At 35.2% G+C, this 21,192-nt stretch overlaps 1 long non-coding RNA gene across 1 annotated transcript; it reads left to right on the top strand.

The window, feature by feature from the left end:
- Positions 1–479: 479 nt before the first annotated feature.
- LOC143223040 (uncharacterized) lies at positions 480–19,755 on the top strand. Its single transcript, XR_013012630.1, has 2 exons — positions 480–1,204; positions 16,829–19,755. It is a non-coding gene; the product is annotated as an uncharacterized LOC143223040 (long non-coding RNA).
- Positions 19,756–21,192: the final 1,437 nt, after the last annotated feature.

Genomic DNA, 21,192 nt, shown 5'->3' with positions numbered 1-21,192 from the left:
ATACTTCTCATCTAACAACACAAAGTTGAAGTAACAAGTGGGACTTGTTCAACAGTCTGAAGGACTAATACTTCTCATCTAACAACACAAAAGTTGAAGTAACAAGTGGGACGTGTTTAACAGTCTGAAGGACTAATACTTCTCATCTAACAACACAAAAGTTGAAGTAACAAGTGGGACGTGTTTAACAGTCTGAAGGACTAATACTTCTCATCTAACAATACAAAAGTTGAAGTAACAAGTGGGACGTGTTTAACAGTCTGAAGGACTAATACTTCTCATCTAACAACACCAAAGTTGAAGTAACAAGTGGGACGTGTTTAACAGTCTGAAGGACTAATACTTCTCATCTAACAACACAAAAGTTGAAGTAACAAGTGGGACTTGTTCAACAGTCTGAAGGACTAATACTTCTCATCTAACAACACAAAAGTTGAAGTAACAAGTGGGACGTGTTTAACAGTCTGAAGGACTAATACTTCTCATCTAACAATACAAAAGTTGAAATAACAAGTGGGACTTGTTCAACAGTCTGAAGGACTAATACTTCTCATCTAACAACACAAAAGTTGAAGTAACAAGTGGGACGTGTTTAACAGTCTGAAGGACTAATACTTCTCATCTAACAACACAAAAGTTGAAGTAACAAGTGGGACTTGTTCAACAGTCTGAAGGACTAATACTTCTCATCTAACAACACAAAAGTTGAAGTAACAAGTGGGACGTGTTTAACAGTCTGAAGGACTAATACTTCTCATCTAACAATACAAAAGTTGAAGTAACAAGTGGGACTTGTTCAACAGTCTGAAGGACTAATACTTCTCATCTAACAACACAAAAGTTGAAGTAACAAGTGGGACGTGTTTAACAGTCTGAAGGACTAATACTTCTCATCTAACAATACAAAAGTTGAAGTAACAAGTGGGACGTGTTTAACAGTCTGAAGGACTAATACTTCTCATCTAACAACACAAAAGTTGAAGTAACAAGTGGGACGTGTTTAACAGTCTGAAGGACTAATACTTCTCATCTAACAATACAAAAGTTGAAGTAACAAGTGGGACGTGTTTAACAGTCTGAAGGACTAATACTTCTCATCTAACAATACAAAAGTTGAAGTAACAAGTGGGACTTGTTCAACAGTCTGAAGGACTCATCTAATAACACAAAAGTTTGCATAAAAAAGGAATCATGATGAAATGAGGTATGATTCTAGTTGTTATTTCATGATTTCTTTTCAAAATTTGATTTTACAGTGTTTGTAAAAGGAGTGTGTATGTGTGTATTTCCTTATAGCAAAGCCACATCGTTCTATCTGCTGAGTCCACAGAGGGAAATCGAGCCCCTGTTGTGAAAGCAAGCTTATTGATATAACGTTGGGCTGGTTCTTTCTGATTATTTTGTAAAAGTAATTCAAAGTCCAGTTCATTTTACATATTAGTCGTTATTTATCTCTTCAACCGTAACGTAGAAGTCCTACACTTTCCTTCAATAATGGGTCTAATTCACAAATGAAACTCATTTATAAAATTACCCATTCTACGACACAGCTCAAGATTGGTTAAGTAGCACACTCAATAATTTATTGATAACATAGTAAAATATTCACTGACTGACTCGATGACCGAATTAACTATTTAACTAACTAAACAGCTCATGCTGGTGTTTTCATACGTTTTTCACATATTTCCTGAATATTAGAGACATTAAGGAAACTTTTAGTCGTCATACAAAAACTGCCCTCTAGCAACCAAAATATCTAATTTAATACACTAAAACATAGCTAACAATATTTATTATAGCAACTTTGAAATTCAAAAGAAATGGTTTGACTTTTTACACAATTTGAAAATAATCTAGTAGGATTTAAAAACTATTTCGTGACATACAAATACTCAATTACTTATCATCGAGTATTGAAAAAATTAAAAACGTTTTATCATTGACTCTTTAGCCCTAAAGTATATAATATTTAGTTTCAATGCATGCAAAGTGAAGTTAGTGGTTTAACGTATTTTAAATTTAATGTTTTGTGTCTAAAGTTAAATAACCTATTTCTGTGATCTAAGTCTATTTCTCGTTGTGATCTTTCTGAAGGAATAATATGAGGCATGCCACCTCAAACCTCAGCAATAAACAAAATTAAAACTGTGCAAATAATAATGATTCTCAACTAAAACTCTTTTTTGTTGTTTCAAATATTCGCATTAAGCTATATAAAGACTTATCTGAGCTAGACGTCCCTAATTTTGAATAAATAGACTATAGGGAAAAGAGCTCATGAACATCACTCGCCGCTAACACTTTAGATTTAACCACCACTCTTATGCATACTTACGGTTCAAAGTTATCAAGCTCGATTTTACGATAACAGGACTTATACTTCAAGCATTCCACCCATTAAAGCCTGCCCAGCCCAATATGAAAACTATATAAAGATATAATTAATGAAACTAATATAAAATGCATTTAGTAATTGAGTCACACTAGCCTATAAGTACGAATTCATACCCTCAAATACAGAATAAAACACCCCCTAGTTACAACGCTAAAAATCCGGTTTTGATACCCGTTATGTAGCTTTGTGCTTAATTCAAAACAACAACAGAATAAAATATTTCACCACTTAAATGTTAACTAAATATGTTCACAGATAATAAAGTTACCCTGTCCGATAAAGTTAGGTTTACAAGAGAGTGAAGAGAAAAAATTCATATTTTGTTTATCAAGTGAAATATGGTTAAACAAATAACATTTATAACATAATATGATTAAGCAAATAACAATTAGAATGTAATATGATTAAGCAAATAACAACTAGAACTGCGGGGGGGCAACGTATTTTTCATAGTTGTCTCAACTGTGGCTAATGAAAAACTGAAAGATATCAGTTTAATCACAATAATTGCATTTCAACTAACCTTCAGTGTGAAAATTGATGGGGGTTTTCATCAAGAGGTTTCGTGAAAATTGGCCTAACATCTATGCTCAATGATCATCTTAGCTCTGCCTCTAAATTTATGTCAGTAAGCCGAGTTTTGTATCTAAATTTGAGAAAATCTAGCGTAGAAAATGTTGACTCACTCACCCATGTGGATCCAAACATGGAGAATAATTTTGAAATTGTTATCTTTAAATTTAGAAGACTCTTATTTATCAGAATAGTGAGCCACATTTCTCTGATAGAATATTTCTGTTTACCTTTTTTGTGTTCTACACTTTGCAGGGTAAGTATCTTGTCTACATATCCATACTTATCCAAAGACAAAAAACATGTAATTTCATTACTGAAAGTTCTTAACTCAAATTGAAATGGATCATACAAAAATTCGAATATCAATTTCAAATTTTTAAGTTCGGAGAAACGTGATTCAAATTTTTGATGTAGATTTTTGATCCAGTTTACATAGAGATTATCTTTAGCATCAGAGCATAGTCATTATTTTCTAGAAAACCATTCAACTTTGCAAAATATGTCAAATCATTCTTTTGTAATTGTTCTGCCAGGAGGTTTTGATTTAATTGAAATTCATGAATAGACTGTAATTGCTCACTTGTTATTTTACCTCTTCCCTGAAGCTTCGTATTTAAATTATTCAGGTGAACCATCATGTCGCACAAAAAGTAAAAATCCCACTTCCATCACAAAGTTTCAATTTACGGGGAATTTTTAATCTTACCTTTTTCTACAAAATACTATTTTATTTGAGGAAATAAGGAAGTGAATCGTTCTAAGATATTTCCTATACGTAACCATCTTACAATTTGTAAAATCAGTAAGATCAAAATACAGTCACAGCTTTTCTTCAAAGACTTAACAAACCGTCCATGGATGAGAGAATTTCCACTTCTAATGTAATTCACAAATTTTACAACAATGTCTATCAAATTTTTTCGATTGATCACTTTTAGATATCTGAGCACATAAATTTTTCTGATCCAAAATGCAATGGAAAGATGGCACCGTGGACTTCACATTATTTTAAATAAAATGCTGCTTCAAAAGAGAAACAAATCCTAATTTCACTCAACTCATGGCGGGAACACCATCTGTTATGACAGAAACCACTTTTTAAAATCCAAATTGAATTTTTTTTACATTTCAATAAATTTTTCAAGATGTTTTTTTTCCGTGATCGATCTCGTAATCCACAAAGGCCAAGCATTTGGCCTCCCTCACTTGAAGATCTGAATTTACATATCGAACCCAAAATATCAACTGTGCAGTGTCACTAACATCTGTTGACTCATCTAGTACTAAAGAAAAATACAAACAGTCTTTCAGCTGTTCAAGTAACTGATTTTCTATCTCTTTTGCTAACTCCAGCATTCTGCGTACAATTGTTTTTTGACTTAATTACAAATGTAATACGATTAAGCAAATAGCAGTTAGAATTTCTTGTGTCCATTACCCTAACACTCTGTTTGTTGTGTGATTAACCCTTAAACAGCTGGAATGTTGTAGGCAGCAGTATCGATTGGTGATGGCCATAGTTTGAGGGTTAAAGACCCAACTTTTACTCTGCATATATTTTTCACCTTAAAACTATTTACTAGCTAGTTTAAATTGTGTCACATAAAAATTATACTGAATGAAGTTTCGGATTCGTTTAGTAACAGAGAATTTACCCAAAACTTACATTTGGTGAGTCGAGTAGAAAATAAATTATATTCAGCTTTCTTTCAATAACCAGAAGATATCTGAATTTAGCCAATTAATTCTTCATATTTTATGTATTGAAGATTGTGAAATTTAAATTACATTTTGTAGGTAACAAATATAATCAAGAGCTGAATTTCGTAAAGTTACGGAAAGATAAATTATAAATAAGCCAAATGCTAAATATTAGAAACTAAGGATGATTGAAAGTCCTGGAGAGACTAATTAAAAACAAACCCAATGCCAAAACTTAAAAATCAAGGCTTATCGTAAGTCTTGAAGAGACCGTTTAAAACTTAACATAAATTTCGTAAGCTAAAAAAGTTAAAAATTTGAATTAACTTTAGTTCTCAAAGTAAAATAAAAGTGCCTTAGAAGATAACACGTTGTATAGGAGTAGCACAATTAAACCCAGGAATGTGGAGTTATTACCTTGTATGACCCTTCGTGTTTAGGTTAGTTCAGACTTTCTTTTACAAGATGAACAATACGTATCTGTTCCTCGTGTTCCAGTAAGCTGGGTAAACATATAATTACGTGATATAACACGTGCCACGAACATTCGTAATTACCTTGATTAATTGATTTAGGTGAAAACGAACAAGGACTTTCTCTTATCGTGCAGAAACTCTAAGATAATGCAACGCATAATAGTTTCAAGAAGGGAAGATCCGCCTCTCTTTAATGTGACCTTACTTACTTTTCGCTTAGGATTTTGACGAGCAGTTTTGCTGTTGTAAACTCCCACAACTCAGTCACAATGACTAGATATTGCCTGAATATATTTCCCAATTTTATCTCGAAACCACGCCTCTTTGTGGAAGAACCATTATCAGATATTTATTTTATAAAACACCATAATATCCGAATCTTTCCAAACTCTTTAATTTTCTTCCTAATTTTAATTTCATTACATATTTTCAAGGACTGAAAATATTTCTTCCAGTTTTCTTAATGTTTCATTTGCTAGGTTAACGACTGATTAAGGATTTTGCAGTTTAACACGAAAGCTCCCCCACCTGTCTTAGCAATAAATTTGAAGTCACAAACATTTTAACAGTTCTACATAAATGATATGCCACGCATGCTTCAAACATTTCATGCAAGAAAACTTGATCAATTACTACAAGTGCCAGCGAATCAACCAAACGTTTTACTGAATGATGTCACGGCTGCTTTTCGTTAGTTAAATAACACTATGGCTGACTATGTACGTATAAATATTTTCGACCACATCTTACACAGAGTAATTTCAATGTCACTTGTTTCGACATCTATTTGTAGCTTCCTGTATGCTTCCAAGTGATTTCTGTATCATGCACTTCAGGTTCGGCACGGTCAGGTGGTTAAGGCACTTGACTCGTGATCTGAGAGTCGCAGGTTAGAACCACCGTCAGACCAAACATGCTCGCTCTTTCAGCCGTGAGGGCGTTATAACGTGACGGTGAATCCCACTATTTTATCGTTGGTAAAAGAGTAGTCCAAGAGTTGGCGGTGAATGGTGATGACTAGCTGCCTTCCCTCTAGTCTTACACTACTAAATTAGGGACGGCTAGCGCATATAGCCCTCGAGTAGCTTTGTGCGAAATTCAAAATAAATAATAAATTTAGTTTATTTCGCATCGTTTTTCACAACAATAGTCGCTCAGTGGCACAGCGGTATATCTGTAGATTCATACAGCTATAAACCGAATACTGATACCCGTTGTGAGCATAGACAGCATATTTTATAGCTTTGCGTTTAACTACAAACTGTATTTATCACAATGCTTTACCTTCATTCAAAACTACACAAGTAAGTGTTGCCATAGTTATTATGCTCTTTCACTCTTTTTATTAAACGTTTTTATTGTCGAAAACTATGTGCTACTGTTTCTCACAGCATCTAATGGTTTATGATTTTTTTAATAAATTAAAATTAAAACGTTTAATGGTATTAAACAAAGTTGGGGAAATCACTCTATAATACTATTAAAAACAACATAGTAGTTAAATGTAATATAACAAAACTCAGGTAAAGTTAGTTTTGTTTTTTGTATTTCGTGTAAAGCTACTCGAGGGTTATCTGCGCTAGCCGTCCCTAATTTAGTAGTGTGAGACTAGAGGGAACGCAGCTAGTTATCACCATTCACCGCCAACTCTTGGGCCACTCTTTTACCAAAGAGTTGTGGGATTTACCATCACCTTATCACGCCCCCACGGGTGAAAGGGCGAACATGTTTGGTGCGACAGGAATTTGAATCCGCAATCCTCAGATTACGAATCGAATGCCTTAGCCCACCTGGCCATGCCGGGCCCTCAGCTAAAGTGAGATCTACTTAATTTACTGTATACTTAATTAGTGGGTTCGGCATGGCCAGGTGGCTGAGACACTCGATTTAAAAGAAGCATGATAGCTTTAAATAACAGTGACGGTTTACAAAAGCTAGACGTGTTTTTTTTGTGCATGAATTAGTTTACAGCTACCAAATAGTTCAACGGGTCCTTCAAACGAAGCTTGGCATGGCCATGTGGTTAAGTAACTCGACTCATAATCCTAAAGTCGCGGGTTCGAATCTCCGTCGCATCAAACATGATCGCCCTTTCAGCCGTGAGGGCATTATAAAGTTCCGGTCAATCCTACTATTCATTGGTAAAAGAATAGCCCAAGAGTTGGCGTTGGGTGGTGATGACTAGCCTTACACTGCTAAATTAGGGACAGGTGGCGCGGATAACCCTCGAAATTCAAAAAGAAACCTTAAGTAAGGGTTTTGGTTTTTCAAATATACATAAAGTGAATCTTTTTTTCTTACAGCCACCTCATGACTTACTAACCTGTACTTCAACTCGACTTAAAATAATCCTATAAATTTTATATTTATTAATTTCCACAACATCTGTTCATATGCCGCTCTAGTTTTGTAATTCCTACATTTTGACTTCATTAATAAACAAATAAAAAATACTTTTATGTGGTCTTAAAAATTCGAAACAAAGACCTAGATGACCAGTTTCAAAGTTTCATCAAAGTAATTTTCGCTTACTTACGTAATAAAAACTTAATTATCACTTGAGAAAAAAATTAAAATATTAAAAAAAGAAGCACAAAAGCCAAGCTCGACTCTTGAAATGAGAGTCGCATGTTCGAATCCCGTCACACCCAACATGCTCGCCCTTTCATCTGTGGGTGCGTTATATGTACGATCAATCCCACTGTTCGTTGATAAAAAGTAGCCCAAGAGTTGGTGGTTGTGACTAGCTGCTTTTCCTATAGTCTTACATTGCTACATTAGTGACGGCTAGCGCAGATAGCCCTCGTCTGGCTTTGTGCGAAATTCAAACAAACAGTTCTGGTGGATAAAATTTCCCGGCCACAAGTGAGAGTATCATATTATAACTTGACTTTCAGATAATTGACCAGAAAATTTAACTAGTATTTACTTTTAAAAAATTTTAGACGCAAGGGTTCATTTGATTGTTAATGCAGAGAAACATATTAGATTTCACGTTTACCACTGGAAATCGAACTCTGAATTCTTAACTCCGCAGACTTAACTCTGACCTACCAGGGGTTCTAGAAGAAGCGAAATAATCACAGAAGTGATTAGATAATAACATATTAGAATAACTTCAAGAGAAGTTATAGGACAACTATACTATATTCAATAGAGATACAAACATTACTGTCGGAAATATCGCTGACAGCGAGGACAGTTAATTAATGAAACAATTCATTTAAATCATTGTACAGTAAGGTCATTTGAGCAGTACATTGAACTGACTATGCTAGTTACTGAGTATATTTCTGTTTCTGATCTATGCTTTGGTAAGGCATTAATACTGATTATATTTGACCTGGGCCCGGCATGGCCAAGCGTGTTAAGGCGCGCGACTCGTAATCCGAGGGTCGAGGGTTCGAATTCCCGTCACACGAAACATGTTCGCCCTTTCGGCCGTGAGGGCGTTATAATGTGACTGTCAATCCCACTATTCGTTGGTAAAAGAGTAGCCCAAGAGTTGGCGGTGGGTGGTGATGACTAACTGCCTTCCCTCTAGTCTTACACTGCTAAATTAGGGACAGCTAGCACAGATAGCCCTCGAGTAGCTTTGTGCGAAATTCAAAAAACAAAGAAACAATATTTGACCTACACGAAAACCTAGAAAACATTCATTAGAACTGATATAACAAAAGTATATTCAGATACCTACCTAAACAGCATATGTTACACACTTAGTTAACTTCATAAGTAAAGTTTTAAAAAACACTCGTCTTCGTTCTGTACTGTTTATATTGTGACATGTTATGTTACATGGCTCTACTTTATATCCTTTAGTTTAAGCGCGAGAAAACGACCATTCTAAAGGAATAACAGACGACAGCTGGTACTAACTTCTCACCAACGTTCCTGTTAACTCTGTTTAAGTTAATGAGATGAAAGTTGTAATGAAAGGATAAGATAAACACAAAAAGGTAAACAATAGACCTAGTGCAGAGCCCGCACAAAATAATAAACGATTGTCTTTTTATTTGCTCACTTAAATGAATAACTGTAGTTTATTAATAATTTTCTGTTTACATGTGGCATTTAAGAATTGTTAATAGATTTACATACAACGGACTAGTAGTTACAGCGACTACATATAACAAACCAGTTCTCACAACGAAAACATGTAATAGACAAGTGCTCATAATGACAACATGCAACAGATTATTGGTCACAACGAGAACATACAACACACTAGTGTTCACAACGACACATATTACAGACTAGTTCTCACAAAGGCAACATATAACAGACAAGTGCTCATAATGACAAGATGAAAAAAGCAAGTGTTCAAAACGCCATCAGTATCTAAAGGAGTTGACTATCTTCCAAGATGATAAGAACATACTTGTGTTTTGCTTTTCACAATATACATGTTTCTAAGCTCAATAAGTTGACACGTTTTCAAATAAAATTGATATAAAATATACTCATCAAAACAAGAAACGCAAAAGGGATATTTTTGTTATTTTAAAGAGAAATATATGTAATAACGTTACAAGCTCAGAGTATCTGATGTTACACGTGTTAAAGCACTGATTATCAGACCAAAATGACAATAAAAGTTGTGCACTTTGAAAACGGAGGAAAACATCGGATTTTTCGCCAAAACGCATACGTGTCCAATAAATTTGTTTGAGAGATCTGCATGTTCTGCAAGTGCAACATATGCAAAATCCCTATAAAAGTGACGAGTTCTCGGTTTCCAAAGCTCAGTGTTAAGCCACCGACACGAAATACAGTTATGCCAAGACTGACTGAAGCACAACGCAACAACGCCATTGGTCGATGGAAGCAGGCGAATCTCGATCAGATGTTGCCAGAGCTGTGAATGTCCACCAAAGCACCATCACAAGGCTATGGAATCGTCGCCAACAACTCGTGGATCAACTCGTGACCGTCCACGATCTGGCAGACCTCGTGTGACCACGCCCGCACAAGACCGCAACATCCGGTTACGTCACCTTCGGGATAGGATCACCACTGCAACGTCTACTGCCTCAACCATACCAGGGCTGCGTAAGATTTCCGATCAGACCGTCGATACGTCGACGAGATTCTTAGGCCCCATGTGCAACCCATCATGGTGAACGTCAACGACGTTTTTCAACATGACAACGCCCGTCCTCACACAGCCCGACTCACCACTGTCTTTTTGAGACACCACAACATCAACGTTCTTCCCTGGCTTTCCAAATCACCAGATTTAAACCCCATCGAACATCTTTGGGACGAGTTGGACCGACGTCTGCGAAGGTGACAACCTCAACCGCAGACTCTACCTCAGCTTGCAGCAGCTTTGCAGGCTGAGTGGACAGCCATTCCACAGGATGTGATTCGTCATCTCATCGCTTCCATGGGCAGGAGATGCCAAGCAGTTATTGATGCTCACGGGGGGCATACTCGTTATTGACGTTGAGTGACGTTAAACTTCACCTAGTGAGCGTGGACTTCGTCTTTGCAGACTTTCGATGTTCAGCAGTAAATGTACAAAGTTTCACACATGTCATACAGAACTACCCGGAATAAACTTGTTAACAATTTGTCTCATATTTTGCCTTTTGCGTTTCTTTTTTTGAAGAGTATATTTGGTTTTGTCCTCATTTAATAAAGAATGGTAATCATTATATAATATGCTTATATAAAACGTTTTTGGTTTTTTGGTTATTCATTACCTTCAATATTTCATGTAGAATATAACATAAACATGACACGTGAGAACATATCAAATCATTCTTTTGTAACTCAAATCAATGACTCTAGAAAATCTATTTTCAGTCTTATACCTTTCCTTCGGAACAGTTTATTGATCACTGCTTCTCTATGGCTAAGGATAGAATTGGTCTTGTCTGTGAGAACGTTATGTTATAGGACATTCAGTCAAGTTTATAAAATGCATAGAACGAAAAGCAACAAATGAAAGTTTCAGGTTTTATTTATTGCTCAGCGCAAAGTTAATGCAATGGGATATCTGTTCTGTGTCCATCTCTGATATTGGAACTAGATTTTTAGCGTTATGAGCCCAGTCTTATCATCCTGAATCGCCGGGGACAAAGTTTCTGTTATTTTCTTCCATGTACAAACTGGGTTGGTGTACAATTCTTATTTATTCGTTGTTTTTGCAAATATAGCAGTACAAAATATACAATACTAATACACCTAATATGAACGATTAATCAAAATTTTGTTATGTATCCACATCTGAAAGTTTAGGTCGTGTTTGGTGGCATCACAGCACAAACCTTGAACCTTCTCGATCCACAGCCCACTAGTCCATGTCTTTAGATATGACTTGATAAAGGTGCAAAATGCCTGCCTCTAGTTTAACAGAATTCGATTATTGCTAGTGTGGTGGCCTGGAAGGGTTAGGTGGTTAAGACACTCGACTCGTATTCCGAGGATCAAGGGTTCGAATCCGCGTCACACGAAACATGTTCGCCCTTTCGGCCGTGAGGGCTTTATAATGTGACGGTCAATCCTACTATTCATTGGTAAAAGAGTAGCCCAAGAGTTGGTGTTGGGTGGTGATGACTAACTGCCTTCCCTCTAGTCTTACACTGCTAAATTAGGGACAGCTAGCACAGATAGCCCTCGAGTAGCTTTGTGCGAAATTCAAAAAACAAACAAACAATATTTGACCTACACAAAAACCTAGAAAACATTCATTAGAACTGATATAACAAAAGTATATTCATGTACCATTTTTTTAAGTATTCACGATAAACACGTTTCTTATAGAAAGGTAAAGGGCAGCTACAAGTAATAAACCAGATTGACTCATAAAGGATGTAAGAGATAAAATTAAAAAAAATCTTAAAAATTTGTGGAATTTAAATTGACTAGCATCACAGAAGATTTGGGAGATTATAATAGATAAAGAGAGTTGGTCAACCAAGAAATTAAGGCATTAAAATGGTGTAGGGAAAAATATTAGAGAGAAAATGTGAAACTTAACAGTAAGGATTTCTTTAAATACATTAAGAGTAAACGAAATGGTAGGATGGAGTGAGAAATATAAATAAAGGTTTTATCTGATAATTATGAGATGACGGGATTATTACGTTGAGCTTTTTACAATTTTTTACTAATAATAATTCAAACATCATTCCTCATCTTGAGTAGCTGATGGATGGAAACAAGAAAATTGGTTTAATTTTGAGTTTGTTAACTTTGTAGTTTAAGCACAAAGCTACTCGATGGGCTATCTGTGCTTTTCCCACCACGGGTATCGAAATCCGATTTTTAGCATTGTAAGTCCACAGACATACTACAGTCCCACTAGGGACATCGTGTTAGAAAAAAATGAAAAGTTTAAAGAATAATAAAGCTCTTGGGCCTGATAAGGTTTCTACAAGGATTTTGAGGGAGGTGAAGGATTCGATAGATATAAGAATACTAGACAATTAAAAACAAATTGGAAATTAACGAATATCACGCTTCCTCTTTTCAAGAGACATAATAAAAACTGTCCCATTAATTATATGATTATAAGTCTTCCATCAGTAATGGGAAAAGATACTCTGCAAAGTTATTTAATAAAGTTTAGAATTTTATTGAATAGTCAACATAACTTCACTAAAGAAAGATTTTTGCATCTAAAATCTTTAGACATTCTTTAAAATCATTGCTGCTTATGTAAATGAGGGCTAAATGTATGGATTTGACGTATTTGTATTTTCAGAAATAATTTTACGTGAAATACAACCATAAACAAAACTTCTAAAAATATCTCTATAAGTGTGTAGAAGGTTTTAGCTAATTTAATAGCTGAGTGGTTCGATGAAAGAAAGCAGAAAGTCTAACTGGATTAATGTTAGAAGTGAGGTACATCATGGTTCAATATTAGAACTTTTCCTCTTTTTGATTTACATAAATGACATAGATGAAGTAGTAGTTAATAAAGTAGTTGTATTTTTTGATGATATTAAGGTCGTAAAATTGTAAAATTAATTGACAATAGTGATGCATCAACATTTTTCATACTTAACAACGAGAATTATAGAACTCCGTCACAGCTGTGGTGGTGTTATATAGTGACGGTCAATCCCACTATTCGTTAGTAAAAGAGTAACCCAAGAGTTGGCGGTGGGTGATGATGACTAGCTGCTTTCCCTATAGTCTTTGCTGAATCAAGGACGGTTAGCGCAGATAACTATCGTGTATTTTTGCGCGAAATTCAAACAAATCAAACTAAATTATAGAACTAGGGCACAGAAATATAGCTTTAGGCATGATAGAAACCGTCTTCAGCTAAGACAGTTTTATTTTTCTTACTGTTTTCCGACGTCGTGGAAGGAGTACATTAAAACGTGTTTAAGAGAAAACTTGATAGGTATATGAATGATAAACACTGGATTTTAGAACTTGTTTCAATTTACTTATTTAATAATTTTATCCTAGTTTAGTGGATGAGACAGCTAAGATGGACAAAAGATCCCTTGTTGTGCATAAACATTATTTATGTTACGTCATAATAATATTCTAAGTTAATAATTCCAACAAAATCAAAACAATAGTAACAACAGTCCAATAAATTATTTTTTGTAATGGCAGCTACGTCATAGCATTAAAACTTAAATAAAGGAAAGGGTGTTACTTTAACGAACTGGGAACAATACATTTTAGATTTATCTATAATAGTTTAGAGAACGAGGAAAATTTTTGGCACTTGTGCTGTTCGTTTTTAATTTCACGCAAAGCTACACGGGGATCATCTGCGCTCGCAGTCCATAATTTAGCAGTGTAAGACTAAAAAAGAGGTAGCTAGTCATCACCATCCACCGCCAACTTTTGGGTTATTCTTTTAACCAACAAATAGTGGGATTTACTATTACATTATAATGCCACCAAGGCTGAAGGGAGAACATGTTTGGTGTGAAGGGAATTCGAATCCGCGACTCTGGGATTATGAATCGAGTGCCTTAATCACCTGGCCATGCAGGGTCACTGTGCTATTAATAGATATCTTTGAACTTTAGTGCAAAAAATATCCTGGAACAAAAGTTTCTAACTCTTAAACATTGATATTATGTTTAACTTCAGTTGTTTATTCTTCCCGAGACTACAGTTGCTGGTTGCATAAACATAAATGCAATATATTTACTCAACCTTTCAGTTTGTCACGAAAACAAAAACAATCCCACAAAGTACTTTCGACTCGTTATGCTCAGAAATCAATTTAAATGTATATATTTTTATAATCTTCTTTAAACCTGATATCAATGGTATAAGTACAACTCTTTATTAGTATTCGAGTGACTGTACAGTTCAGAATCTCCTCAATTAATGACAGTGTTTTCACAAGTTCAAACATTTTTTCCCTACAGCAGTGTTAAACGTTTGTTTTACAGATATAAGTTTCCGTGACGTTAGGTCTATCATTATTCGTAAGCTCCGAACAAATGGGGCCAGGGCCTTCTCATTTTCATTACAGAGATATGACAAATATTACGCTTACCTCCCCTTCCATAATTTCAATGCGTTTACGATTTACCCAACGTGAAGTGAACTTAACATAAGAAGTCACTATAAACTGATAAACATTCTAAAATGAAGTTGGTAGCTTGAGAGAAAAAAATTGAAAATTCAAGATAAGGAGATTACAGTAAAAAGATAGAAGACTGCGTAAATTTATCTTTGAGTTCTTTTATTTTTACATTAAATTTATCTCTATTTTTTTCATCGTTTTTATCAGTGTTTTTACTCCCATTTCAAATCCACCTTATTTTTTGCCGTCTTTTTCCAGACGCATTTTTAAAATAATGAATGTGTTTAAAAAGTGGGCTGAGCGTACTGGACTGTGGACCTCAGACTTCGTTTGTTTGTTTGTTTTTTGAATTTCGTGCAAAGCTACACGAGGACTATCTGCGCTAGCGTCCCTAATTTAGCAGTGTAAGACGAGAGAGAAAGCAGCTAGTAATCACCACCCACCGCCAACTCTGGGGTTACTCTTTTACCAAGGAATAGTGGGATTGACTGTAACTTTATAACGCCCCCACGGTTGAAAGAACGAACATGTTTGATGTGACGGGGGTTCGAATCCGTGACTCTCGGATTACGAATCGAGTACCTTAACCACCTGGCCATGTTAGGCCGGTGAGACTCTGTAGTTTGCACCTCGTTATCGCTATGGAATAAAATGGAAAACCTCGCTCCGCATATCGAGGCCAAGGGTGTGTTATAAGACTAACGGCTAAATTTCACTACTTCTAACAAAAACAGCTTAAGTGTCGATGATGGGCAGGACTGAGTATCTGTCACGTCAAAAATAGGGACAGCTAGTTTAGATAGTCTTCGTGTAACTTTGCGCAAACTTCGACAAGGAAACGTCAGACAAGCAATAAGAAGTTAATCGTGGTATCAAAATAACTTGTAACATAAGAGATATAATGGTTAATATGATATTATAAGTTATTTATGTTATTACTTTTCACTAAGGATTATGAGAAAAACGTCGGAAAAAAAATAAACGATGTACAATAATGAAGTTAAAATAAATATAATATACAGTGTTGAAAATATACTTTATGTGAGGGAAATACACGAAACTTCAAACCTTTCAGTAATGAAATTCGACAAACGAACCAACTATGTATCCCATGAAACTCAACTCGGTAACTATTCAATCAAGCGCACGTGATAATATTTTCTCGTGTTTATCTGTGTTTACTCCCTTGCACTTCCCAGCTATAGAAGTGTAAACGGAGACTCCACAGTATAGTCAAACCTATGATTATGTTTATCCTGCAGTATCTCTAATTTGCTGTGCCCGCTGTGCAAGAATGTGGTTTCGGATCCTAACAGATTTCAGATGTACGCGTTGTTGGAACAAACCAATTACTAATTACACCAGTTGATCTGATTTAGGACTCTTTTTTGCAGAAAGTTTTAATACATAGTTGTATTAAATTGTGCGTTGATAGATGAAACGTGAAGCAACGTAAAGCAGCACCTTCTTAGATTGCTCTTGCTTCATCCAAAAGTAGAAAGCAACCGTCATCCTGCCATGTCTCAAGGTGCAAAGTGTATATTTGAGACAACAGTACGCGAACATCTATTCATATTTTAAGCACGCTAAGCTCTAGACAACACTCAGCCTAGCTGGTATTTACAGCCTTACTAAGAGTAGTTTAGCAAATTATACAGCTAATAATTCTCACAACATAAGTTAATCATGTCTCCTAATAGGTCAGAAATAAGTAGTCTACTTAAATGCTAAAATCTAGTACTCAGTTCTCTGTGGTGGACAGAGTACAAATAGCCTGTTGTTTAGCTTTAAATAAAAACAACAATAACATCTTATAAGCGCGTAAACTATCAAATCAAGCATATTCAGACGAGTAGAAAAATGGCATTGTTGGGATTATATCCGATCCACGGATCGCGTAGGCGAAAGTATCCAGATGAGCCTGGGAGCGGCGAAAACGTAAATGCGTCCCCAAATCGTGTAGATAATAATTGTTTATGTTGCTATTATTATTATTGTTTATGTTGCTATTATTATTATTGTTTATGTTGCTATTATTATTATTGTTTGGTTTGTTTATTCTTACAGTGCTCAGGTTGTTTTCGGTTTTTTTTAGAATAATATAAAAAATACGCCTTTGATATTTCCAATATACATTTTAACAATATTTTTTTACAGTGGAAACATTAACCCTAAAATTTTAGAATGAGACACATTGATGTATCCAAATATACGGCGTGCATGCCATACGTAAACGTATGTATACAAGAAGATGATTTCAGCCCAATAGTGCTTATGAATTGCTGCTAATGTTTGTTACTTCACTCTAAGCCGAGAACTAATACCCAGTTTTTAGCAAGAAAGAGACGTCAACAGTAATACTGAACTCGTGCTCTCTTCTTATATAATAAAATATTATTACTTTATTAAAGTTCCAAGTTGAATTATTTATTCACTCCTTCTTGAGTGTTATGACCAATCACACATTACAAGGAGTCATGATTCGCTTACTAATTTATATTTGACACTGGGGTTCAACGAATCAAATCTGCGAAGTTAGCTTTAAACGATGTTGATCTTCATAGACATTGAAATACTAGTCAAACAAAGAAGCTTCAACTAGAACGGAGAAAATTACAATTACATTGTAGCTTTGATGTTAACATATAAGTTCTCTACTTATCGAAAAGTGCTCCAGCAGATAGAAGATATATTGTGTTCGTCATGGCATTAGAAGCATAGGGAGAACAGATTGTTTGTTTGTTTGTTTTTGAATTTCGCACAAAACTACTCGAGGGCTATCTGTGCTAACCGTCCCTAATTTAGCAGTGTAAGACTGGAGGGAAGGCAGCTAGTCATCACCTCCCACAGCCAATTCTTGGGCTACTCTTTTACCAACGAATAGTGGGATTGACCGTCATATATAACGCCCCCACGGCTGAAAGGGCGAGCATGTTTGGCGCGAAGGGGATGCGAACCCGCGACCCTCAGATTACGAGTCGCACGCCTTAACGCCACATTCTTGGGTTTTCTGTAAGAAAAACTTTGGTAAGAATTTAAAGTTTCAAAAAATGATTCGGAACGAAATCATTTTTCTGTTTCTGGTTAATGGTCTCTAGTTTACTGGCTAGAATTTATTTGTATCATATATTCATTATAAAATTTTCAAAAATTAAATTATCTATTATGTGACTGACTACAAGGTAGAATCTTCCGGTTTTCTCATATTTTTGTTGGAAATAAACTTTCTTTAAAGTATCATATTTTATTTCTTTATCACTCATTTCAGTACAATGATTAGCGAACATCCCCTTTGAATTACTTAGAGAAGACTCCTATTTAGTTTGTTTCGAAGTAAGGCGCAAAGAGATACAATGAACTATCTACTCTCTGCCAAACACAAGTACAAGTATCGAAGCCCAAATTCTAGTGTTTTTTAACCCGCAGGTTTATCGCTGAACCAAAGTGAAAGTAAACAGTGAGTGGTAATTAAATGCCATTGTTATCACAATAATGTAAACATTGTTGCCTCCATAACCACTTAAAGGAAGAGAAATGTGTTTTGTATGTGTGCGTTTGTGTACTTTATCTGTCTTGCTCTTACCAAGCGGTATTGAGACATACAGCTGACTTTGTAGATATACATTGTTTCACGTTATTGAAAACGTGGATCATCGAGATTTTACTCTAAAAATAAATTAAGATAAGGCCAGAAATGTAAGGGAAAAGAAAAACAGCGGCCAAACTTCATAGCAAAATGCCAAAACGAAGTGCACAAAATAGTCTGCTTAAAATACTGCTTCTCCTAAAAATACTGTATGCTATAGTTGCTGGTGCGTGGCTAGGTCAGCTATGTCGACAAAAAGAATTTTAAACACGCCCTCTCGCCTCAATAACAAACATTAAATCCAACAAAATAGTTACCATTTCTAGGGATCCTGAAGTTAAAAAAATAAATGAGAATTCTTTGAGAGAAGAGATTACATGCAACCCATCTTCTGCTGCTCTGATGTGCCAACAGAAAAGATATTCAAATAGTCAGCAAAACCGAGTCCATATTGAAAGCACATTCAGTTGTCAATCCACTTTTGCTTTTTTCTTCCTCTTTCATATCAGATCTATGAAAGAGGGACCGTAGTTAAAGTTTTGCTGAGATACATTATAATTGATGGTTTTTGTGTGTTTTGGTGTGTGTGTGTTTTTTCGGAGTTCTTTAAAACTAACATTAATATACCGAAAATCGACGTGAAGGCTGGTGAATTTATTAAAACCTTCGTCGTTCAAAATATAAGGTAATGAGTGATCCAGCCAGTGTGAGAACAAATAGGACCATTATCAGCAATAGAATACAGGTTTACTATAAGGTACATATATAGAAAGAGATTGTTCTGAAAAAGGCATACACGTAACTTTCATGACAAACGTCGAGTTTGTTTTTTTCAGACAATTATGTATTTTTGATTCAATAGCTACCCTTACAAAGAATATGTTGTAACAGAAGAACAAGCTTCCCAATAATAGATACGTATTTTAAAATATATTGTATCTCATACCTTTTAAATAAACATGTAGACAAAAATATTGAAAGAAAGACATTTAAAATTGATACTGTTAAATATTCAACACTGTTATTTCTCATCTTAAACCATTTCAAATAGTTTACAATCAGGCAAGCGGTAGCACTGTCTGTGTTGGAATGGCTCAGATTGTTAATCGAAATGATATTTTGAAAATGTTTTAAATAGAACGTTAGAAATGAATAAGGTTTATTTGATAACATAGGGGATGTAATTGGTCATGATAGATATAGTTTTATTTTATGTATCATTAAGTGTAGCAATGTTCAATCGCAAGGATCGTGATAAAAAACAACAAAATGGCGACTATAAAAATCGCCCGTTTAAAATCACCTTTAAAATGTCTGAATATTAACAATGGCTATTTCACAATATTGGATGATCGAAACCAGAATTTATTGTACTAAGCCTAAATTGCTAAATACATGTTTATTGAGTGGGTCAAAATTTCACTATTTCAACGAATTTTCTTTAAGGTAAGTAAGAAATTGACATTTTCAGTCAAACGTATAGAAAAAAAAAAAGAAAGACGAATCTTATTGCTAAAATTCTATCACAAAACTCTTCCGTCTGGAATTGAAACGATTCATTTCTTGTACCAAAAATAATACCAGTATATATATATATATATAGGTTCTTAGAGATCAAGATAGTAAAGAAATCGAGACATGTAAAAGCACGCCCCCCCCCCCGCTTGGTATTGCTGGCGCACAAAAATATAGTTAGGAGAAAGGAAAAAAGTAAATTTTTACTTCATGATCAACGTAATTCTAATAACGACATAAGATACGATTTGGTTTGAATTTCGCGCAAAGCTTCACGAGGACCATCCGAGCTAGCCATCCCTAATTTAGCAGTGTAAGACTTGAGGGAAAGCAGCTAGTCATCACCACCAACTCTTGGGCTACTCTTTTACCAAAGAATAGTGGGATTGATTGTCCTTTATAACACTCTCACGGCTGAAAGGGCGAGCATGTGTGGTGTGACGGGGATTCGAACCCGCGACTCTGGGATTACGAGTCGAGTGCCTTATCCACCTGGCCATGTCGGGTCTCGTAAGACACGGAAATCGTACATAAAAAATTCCTGCTATTTTTCAATATTTTCAATAAATGCATTATTTTACATTTTATAATAACTTTATTTGTTATATTTCATTGAATGCGCTGAATTCATTCATACTAAAACAGCATGACGAAGATAATTATTTATTGTATGGCTCTTCCATTCAAAGGTAAAAAAATCCACTTTTTTTTGGCAAGTACATTTGAAATGTCTGTCGTGCACTTGAATGACTACTGTTTAATAGATTTTTGGCAGGTTTATTTTTTAGCATGTCTGACTTGATTTTTTGCGACTTTTTTCAGGCATGTTACTATTTCAAAAACCTAATTTAGAGCATTTGAGATTTTCAACGTATACTATCATATCGGAAAACACTCTCACCTTGCAAATAGAAAAGTTTGCAGAACAACTGAAAGAGAAAAAGGTTTTAAATATTCCTAAGAAGTAAATCAAAATTAATAAATAAAATTAAATTGTATGCAATTTTGTTTGATTTTTTTAAAATCTATTTTAATTGTTATATTATTCAAGTGATCAAAATAAACATGTTTCTAGTTTTTCACAGCCATTTATATTTGGACCGGCATGGCTTTGAAAGTTAGCGTAGTCGGGCTATGAATTCGAAGGCTCAGAGTTCGTTTTCAGTTGCCCCTTAAACACGCTACACACTTGAAACGAACGTTTGACTCGTAATCTGAGAGTTTCGGCTTTGAATCCCTGTCGCACCGAACATGTTCGCCCTTTCAGCCGTAGGGCATTATAAAGTGATAGTCAATCCTACTATTCGTTGATAAAAGAGTAGCCCAAGAGCTGACGGTTATTGATGGTGACTAGCTGCCTTCCCTCTAGTCTTACATTGCTCAATTAAGTGCGGCCAGCGCAGATAGCCCTCGAGTAGCT

This window comes from Tachypleus tridentatus, chromosome 8 (genome assembly GCF_004210375.1).
Source record: "Tachypleus tridentatus isolate NWPU-2018 chromosome 8, ASM421037v1, whole genome shotgun sequence".
In the NCBI taxonomy this organism is placed as follows: domain Eukaryota; kingdom Metazoa; phylum Arthropoda; class Merostomata; order Xiphosura; family Limulidae; genus Tachypleus; species Tachypleus tridentatus.
Note: the sequence above shows the minus strand (reverse complement) of the source record. Positions and strands in the feature narration are given on the sequence as shown.